Here is a 9,431-nt window from a genome sequence, read left to right as displayed (position 1 = left end):
AGAAGAAGAAGTAAATATTCCAGAATTATAATCAAGAACAGCTGCCAACATGCGTAACTTAGAAGTAGATATCCTTGGAGTAGTGAAGCAACTTAAATCAATAAAAGCAAGTCTTCTCATCCAGACTATACAGGGTGTTACAAAAAGGTACGGCCAAACTTCCAGGAAAAATTCCTCACACGCAAAGAAAGAAAATACGTTATGTGGACATGTGTCCGGTAACGCTTACTTTCCATGTTACAGCTCATTTTATTACTTTTCTTCAAATCACATTAATCATGGAATGGAAACACACAGCAACAGAACGTACCAGCGTGACTTCAAACACTTTGTTACAGGAAATGTTCAAAATGTCCTCCGTTAGCGAGGATACATGCATCCACCCTCCGTCGCATGGAATTCCTGATGCGCTGATGCATGGAATCCCTGATGCGCTGATGCAGCCCTGGAGAATGGCGTATTGTATCACAGCCGTCCACAATACGAGCACGAAGAGTCTACATTTGGTACCGGGGTTGCGTAGACAAGAGCTTTCAAATGCCCCCATAAATGAAAGTCAAGAGGGTTGAGGTCAGGAGAGCGTGGAGGCCATGGAATTGGTCCGCCTCTACCAATCCATCGGTCACCGAATCTGTTGTTGAGAAGCGTACGAACACTTCGACTGAAATGTGCAGGAGCTCCATCGTGCATGAAGCACATGTTGTGTCGTACTTGTAAAGGCACATGTTCTAGCAGCACAGGTAGAGCATCCCGTATGAAATCATGATAACGTGCTCCATTGAGCGTAGGTGGGAGAACATGGGGCCCAATCAAAACATCACCAACAATGTCTGCCCAAACGTTCACAGAAAATCTGTGTTGACGACGTGATTGCACAATTGCGTGCGGATTCTCGTCGGCCCACACATGTTCATTGTGAAAATTTACAATTTCATCACTTTGGAATGAAGCCTCATCCGTAAAGAGAGCATTTGCACTGAAATGAGAATTGACACATTGTTGGATGAACCATTCGCAGAAGTGTTCCCGTGGAGGCCAATCTGCTGCTGATAGTGCCTGCACACGCTGTACATGGAACGGAAACAAATGGTTCTCCCGTAGCACTCTCCATACAGTGACGTGGTCAACGTTACCTCTGTAAGTAGGCTGTTTAGGTTTTTTTATTGGTAACGCCACCTCAGTATGAAAATCACCGGCTGTGCCGTGTGCAGTCTGTGGCTGCTTTGCATTGTTGTAATACTCAACCATTGTAGTGTTAGGCAGCTGGCTGTGAACAGCGCGTAGCGCTGGGCAGTTGGAGGTGAGCCGCCAGCAGTGGTGGATGTGGGGAGAGAGATGGCGGAGTTTTGTAATTTGTCATGATATCAAGGTAAATACATTGTTTGTTCTCTATTAATATCTTTCATTTGCTAACTATCCCTATCAGTAGTTAGTGCCTTCCATAGTTTGAATCTTTTATTTAGCTGGCAGTAGTGGCGCTTGCTGTATTGCAGTAGTGGGAGTAACCAAGATTTTTGTGAGGTAAGTGATTTCTGAAAAGTACAGGTTAATGTTAGTCAGGGCCATTCTCTTGTAGAGAATTTTGAAAGTCAGATTGCGTTGCGTTAACAAAATATTGTGTGTGGAAAGTCAGATTGCGTTGCGCTATAAATATTGTGTGTCAGGTTAAGGACAGTCGTGTATATTGTTCAAAAAAGGGGACGTTTCATATGTCGACCCTTAGCCGAGGATACCTCACTGGAATCTTCTGATTTTTTCCTTGTAGTTTGTGTAATTAGTGTAGATTTTGTTTATTGCTAGCGCGTAATTATAGAGAGAATTTCCTTTGTAGTTGTAGTTTTTCATTGTTGTACAGTAAAACAGTTGTGGCATGCATGTAGATTTGCAGCAAGTATTTCGCAGCTGCGCTTGCAATTAACTAGATATTATTTTCAGTGCTATGTTAATGTGTTTTCTTATTTTTGCTCTTCAAATTGTGTTTTTCTGTGTTGTCGTGTGAAATACTGTGACAATAATGGCGTGTGAAAAACGTAACACTAGGCTCCAAAGCAAACTGAGAAATAATAGTGACGACGAGCGTAGCTTGCCAGCACCACTGTGTAATGAATTAACAGATGTTCAAAGTAATAATTTGGTAGCTGTGCATAGGGAAATGGAGCGGGCTGCAAACAATGGTGTAGACAGCGAAACAATTAGAGAACAGGGAAGCATTATCGATCGATCGGTCGGCGACAGCTCGCCTCAGGAATCCGAAACGACAGGAAACAATCTCGCAAATGCTGTGAATTCAGGATTTGGGTCCTCACCGTTTTCTCAAATGAGTCAAGACACATTTTCTGCTTGTCAAAATGTGAATGTTTCCGGTGCAAATTCACTGCCGAAAAGCACTGAGGAACATGTTCCAGACACCAGTGCATTGTTATTACAATTAATACAACAAATGGGACAAACACAACAAAAGCTTCAAAAGTTAGACACAACGCTCGAACAAAATCAGAAACAAATGGGACAAAATCTTCAAAAATTAGACACAATCGAACAAAATCAGAAACAAATGGAACAAAATCAGAGTCAAACACAGCAACAGCTTCAAAAGTTAGACTCATTGGAGCAAACTCTTGAACAAACACGTGAGGATTTAACTAATGAGTTACATCACATTGAATCGAAATGTCAAAAAGTCTGTAACGACGTAAAAACACAAATTTGTGAGCATTTCCAACCTATTTTTTCGCGGCATGAAAATGCACTACAGAATCACGAAGTAGCCATAAAAGAACTGCAAACTACTGTTCATGAAAATCATGAGACCTTGCAAGCTAAATTTGACTCAGTTGCATCTACCGATTCGGTTACGCAACTTGCAAAAACCCAGGAAAACTTAAAAGACACAGTAGAAAGACACATGGAGGAAATTAGTACATTATCAGAGAAAGTAGTTGAACTTTCGGATCAGCTAAATAATTTATCTACGAAGGTAGATGATAATCTGAATGACACAAAACCGGTAGTCTTTAATGACACAGAAGAGTGCGAACAAATTAGGAAATTCAAACAAAATCAGAATCAAATTAATACGCAACACCAAAGAGAAATCCGCGAAGTACAAGATCAGCTGACACAGGTAGTACAAGAATTACGTATTTCGGAGGACACTCGCGCCCCAATACGGGAAGAGGGACTTAGCAATATGGAACAGCCACAAAATAATAACACAGGACACTTCGGAAATTATGACAGAAATTGGCAAGGCACACCGAATTTTGAGATGGAACCGCCGAAACGACGTAATAATGACCGATATGCGACTCGCCGACATGATGACTTTGACTATAAGCTGTTCATTACTACACGTAAATTCAAAACGTTTAAAAATTCTGCCAACGACATTCATCCACAAGCGTGGCTCCATCAATTCTCTCATTGTTTTCCCCCTAACTGGTCGTTAGAACACAGATTAGAATTTATGTGTGGCTATTTAGAGAATGAACCAGCTGTAAGAATGCGTTCGGTCATTCACGATTGTCATAGTGAAGGAGAATTTTACCATGCCTTCCTCTCAGCATATTGGTCTCAAGCCACACAAGACCGAGTAAAACATGGCATCATAATGATGAAACATTTCGAACAATCTGAATCCTCCAGTCTTGTGAAATATTTTGAAGACATGTTGCACAAGAATCAGTACCTGTCAAACCCATACAGCCCCTCAGAACTCATCCGCATTTGCTTAATCAAACTGCCTGAACATTTGCGACATATTATTTTGGCAGGACGTTGCAAAGACGACATTGAAGCATTTCAAGGACTCTTACAAGAACTAGAAATTGACACTGACAATCGCGGAACGCACGAGCACAACAATTACAGATCACATCCGTCGCAATTCCGCGATGAAAGAAATAATAACTGGACGCGACAAGGCTATTCTCACAACACAAATCGTGACCGAAACAGACACCACCTGTATAACAACCGTTGGCAGAGTAGTAATAATTACAGGGAAAGATCACCTCTCCGCGGTAATGACTATCACAGAGACAATCAGAGAAATAGACAATATGGGAACCAAAACAATTATTATTACGAGGGACAGAATAACTTTAGACGCAACGGTCCAGCGCGCAGTTACGATTCAGGGAGAAATTCTCCACCACTTAACCGACAAGAAAGAAACCACAGAAACTACCGACATGACGACAGACGATGTGATCGTAACGACAGACCTGAATTGCATCAGAAATGGCGGGATTTAAACAGGGCAGGGCCCTCTCGTCACGGTGAATTTGTAGAAGTTAGGTCTCCAAATCCCAATAACGACGCGCGACAACAGAGAGACAATAGGCAATGACTCACACCGCTGGCAGCCACAAAACGTTCTTATGACACTAACGACGCAGCTGCCGTAGCTAGTAATTACGTAAAAATGGAAGACATTAGGGACATCTTACTCCAAGAACACGACGTAAAACATAACAACATTGCATATCCTGTGATTCACATTACAGTAAATAACGTAAAATTTACGGCAGTACTTGACTCTGGCAGTCCCATTTCAGTAATTAGTGAAACAGCTTTTAGCAAATGCAACAAATCGAACGATTGCCCCATACTTCCGTTACGTAAGATTAAATTACAAGGTGCAATCTTTGGAAAAAGTGTAGATGTACGCCAACAAACCAACTTAGAATTCTTTTGCCAAAGCCACAGCTTCTCTATGAACTTTCTCATTGTTCCATTATTGTCGACGGAAATTATACTGGGAGTAGACTTTTTGAATGAATACAAAGCAATCTTAAGCTTTCACGATGCTGAAATAAGTTTAGAAAAAGAAGGTAAGTCAGTAGCTTTGAAATTTGAAGATTGGCTCTCAAACCATGACGAAGAAATTAATCGGCTTTACCTCCTGTTAGACAACAGTTCGGAATTTTCGACGGAACTTGACACTAACAATCACTCTGCAAGTACTGACAGGGGTGATATCGACGGCGCATTTGATACTAATGAGTTAATTCAGAATAAAATTCAAGCAATTGAGAATTGTAATGACAATGATAGGCAAGACCTTTTTGAGATTTTACAAGCACATTCCACAGTTTTTACTCACAAAACAGGAACAATCAAGGGATTTCAATACCAATTTCGTGTTCGTGAGCATACTAAATTTTGTGTTAGACCATACGTAATTCCGGCGCATTATAGGGACCGTGTTAGAACAGAAATACAATCTATGCTTGACGAGGGCATTATTGAGCCTGCAGTAAGCTCATACAACAATCCATTACATGTTGTTGAGAAGAAAAATGGATCGATCAGGCTTGTCTTAGATTCGAGACAAATCAATACTATCATTATTCCTGAAACAGACAGGCCGCAAACGTTGGAAGAACTTCTTCAAAATTTTAATGGTGTAAACGTGTTGTCTTCCATTGATCTCAGATCCAGCTTTTATCAGATCGAACTTCATCCAGAATGTAGAAAATACACAGCTTTCCTTTGTTTCGGCGTTTGTTATCAGTTTCGGAAACTTCCTTTTGGTTTGAACATTTCTTCAGCAGCATTCATTCGCGGGCTAAATTCCATATTACCTGAGTTCTTAAAACGTCACATCACCTTATATGTGGACGATATTCTGATAGCAGAAACCTCATGGGAACAACATAATCGCATCCTCAACAGTTTGTTACGTATTTTTGCAGAATCTGGAATTACAGTTAACTTGGAAAAGTCTGAATTCGGTAGGTCAAAGGTGAGGTTTTTGGGACATATTATTTCTTCTGAAGGCATTCAGCCGGATCCTGAAAAGTTAGAAGCAATCAGAGCCATTCCAGTTCCATCCACAAAAAGACAAGTCCGTAGTTTTCTAGGTCTCGTAAATTTTTACCGTCGTTTTCTGAATATGCAAATCCTTGTTACACCAAAACTTTGTTCTCTCACTGGAAAAAATACTATTTGGAACTGGGACGAACAAGCACAGTTGGAATTCAATTCTTTGAAAGAATCGCTACTTAACGCGCCAATTCTAGCTCATCCAGATCTGTCACAAGATTTCTGCCTTAGCACGGATTCTTCTAAAGTCGGTCTTGGTGCCCATTTATTTCAAGAAGCCACAGAAAATGACACTACTGTTCAGAAAACCATTGCTTTTGCTAGCCGAGTGCTAACAAAATCTGAAAAAAATTATTCCGTTACTGAATTAGAAGCTTTAGCTATCGTTTGGGCATTTAACAAATTCCGTTTCTTTCTTTCTGGTAAGCACGTAAAAGTATACAGTGATCATCGTGCATTACAATTTCTTATGTCTTCAAAATTAAATCATGACAGGTTAAAACGTTGGGCATTGTTTCTGCAAGAATTCCACTTCACAATAGTCTACATTCCCGGCAAGGAGAACATTGTTGCGGACGCACTGTCACGCGCACCGGCTGGGCTTGAGAAAAGTAACACAGAAGGCAACCTCGAGAAAAATTTCAGTATTCTTTACATTCAGAAAGTCGCCTTTGAAAACTTCATCACCACATCTTTAAAGGACATTGCTCATGAACAAGATAAAGATCCGATTTGGAAAGACATCAAAAGCAAATGGCATGAAAAGACACACACACAGATTCGGCATTATTATCTGGTTAGAAACAACATACTGTTTAAACGCTGCACTGTTGATGACAAGCTATGGGTACTTTGCATTCCTGACGATTTTGTTAATAAGCTCATTTGGTACATTCATTTCAGCTACGCACATTTTGGTCCACGAAAATGTTATCATATTCTTCGAACGACTTGTTATTTTAACAATATGGAAAAGAGAATTCGAAGAGTCTTGTCTATTTGTAAACTTTGTCAAAAGGCGAAACCATCTACTGTCTCACATCGTGCTCCGTTGTTTCCTATTATTCCTTCTAAATTAAAAGAATTTGCTGCAGTTGATCTATTGGGACCCCTTGTCAGAACATCGAATGGATTTTCGTACGTTCTAGTCGCTGTTGAACTTACTTCCAAATTTGTTTCTTTCACTCCGTTACGTAAAGCCACTGGACGATCTGTATCCAATGCCTTTGTTAAAAATTTCTTACGTGAAGTTGGACACGTTAGTAAAGTCATTTCAGATAACGGACCGCAATTCAGATCTGCTGTTTGGTCTCGCATGCTTCGCAACCATAAAATCAAACCTGTTTTTATTTCATTGTACTCACCACATTGTAACCCCTCCGAACGGATTATGAAAGAAATCAATAAGCTTTGCAGACTTTATTGTCACAGAAAGCATCAGCATTGGGACAGATATTTACACTTATTTCAAAACGTGCTGAATGAAATGCCTCATGACTCCACTGCTTTACCACCTACTCTTGTGCTGAAGAATGAAAAACCACCGAACAGAATCAGAGAGCTTGTACCTTTCCCGAATACACGTAAACTTCGACACAAAGACATAATTGATTTGGCTCTTAAAAATATAAAATCTGCAGCAGACAAAAGGAGAAAACCACACGGAAAAGCAAATGCAAAGAAAGTGTATATTGGTCAGAAAGTTCTCATTAAAGCTCATTCATTGTCACATAAGAAGAAACACTTGAGTCACAAATTCTTTCTAGTTTACAATGGACCATACAGAATCCGACGTATACCACATGATAAATGCGTTGAAGTTGAAACTCTGCGTACTAGGAAGAGTAAAGGTTTACACCACATTTCACATGTAAAACCGTTTATTGAAAGATAATCTGCTTTTTTTTAATGCAACATATTGGTTTACCTGCAAATACATTATGGATTCAAGGTGCTTTCTGAGAGATACCAGGTGACACAGTGGTTAGTCTATTTGACAGCTACACGACTATATCACGACGCTACTAATGTGTGACACAATTCACCTTGTTGCTTTTGCGGTGTATCTGTTTTATATCTGCACAGTTTTTCTGAATTCTTCTGGAAAGTAAAACATGTTTTAGTAGTAACTTTTGTGGTATAGCAACAATGAGGCAGCCTTTTCCGTAGCACAACAATACGTTACAGCACAATACTTTCTTCATCACAACAATAAGCGTAATAACTAAGATATCTATACGCAAAGCATTTCACTTTTGTGTATCATCAGGTAAGTACATTGACTTCTGCAGAACTTAGCTTTCGGAGGACGATAACTACGACACTTCCACAGAGATTATCTTACAACATGACGCACAGTTTAGCGCTACAGGACACGTATTTGAGTGATTAATTTTGTACTTCAAACATTTATTTTTTAAGATTTTTGAATTACAAAGAAAGTTTTACGTGATACATTTCATTCCATTGCTGTAATTTGTAACACCTGAGGGTATAATTACATTAATCCTCAGGGGGGTACACGCTTACTTTGTGTACCATGTGTGTGGCAACCACAAGGAACCCTAGCTAATATGGTATTTGCTTATACAACTTTACACATCGGTACCATATTTCTCCAACACATAAATTACACAGCTATCTGATCATGTAACTGAGAGATAAACATTTTTTTTACTACATCAGTGACAGATGTTTACGTAATTACACAGTTGGATAACTTCACTCTTACGAAATTGTATTTTGTATGTACCTTGTGAACTCTTCATATTTTTTTCAGAACCATTGTGATACTATGAGAGCTTTGAATGATGTATTTGGTAAGGGAGCATGATTTTTAAAGTACGTTTGAGGTAAATGACACTACTGACATGAGCAGAGAATTTTTTTAGGTTTTGAAATTATTGCAGAAAGCTACGACGTTTTTGAGATTTGACTGAGGTGTTATGATGTTATTTTGACGACGACGATGTGTTTTGTGCTGCTGAGGTATGTTTATGGTCAAGAAGCTGATGCTATATGAGGAATTTGATTATGCTACGTATTTCATGTAATGAAATATTAAAGAAGCGTCGACGAATCTACACTCCTGGAAATTGAAATAAGAACACCGTGAATTCATTGTCCCAGGAAGGGGTAACTTTATTGACACATTCCTGGGGTCAGATACATCACATGATCACACTGACAGAACCACAGGCACATAGACACAGGCAACAGAGCATGCACAATGTCGGCACTAGTACAGTGTATATCCACCTTTCGCAGCAATGCAGGCTGCTGTTCTCCCATGGAGACGATCGTAGAGATGCTGGATGTAGTCCTGTGGAACGGCTTGCCATGCCATTTCCACCTGGCGCCTCAGTTGGACCAGCGTTCGTGCTGGACGTGCAGACCGCGTGAGACGACGCTTCATCCAGTCCCAAACATGCTCAATGGGGGACAGATCCGGAGATATTGCTGGCCAGGGTAGTTGACTTACACCTTCTAGAGCACGTTGGGTGGCACGGGATACATGCGGACGTGCATTGTCCTGTTGGAACAGCAAGTTCCCTTGCCGGTCTAGGAATGGTAGAACGATGGGTTCGATGACGGTTTGGATG

This window comes from Schistocerca nitens, chromosome 1 (genome assembly GCF_023898315.1).
Source record: "Schistocerca nitens isolate TAMUIC-IGC-003100 chromosome 1, iqSchNite1.1, whole genome shotgun sequence".
NCBI lineage: Eukaryota > Metazoa > Arthropoda > Insecta > Orthoptera > Acrididae > Schistocerca > Schistocerca nitens.
The sequence above is the reverse complement of the archived record's forward strand: the minus strand, read 5'-3'. Positions refer to the sequence as shown.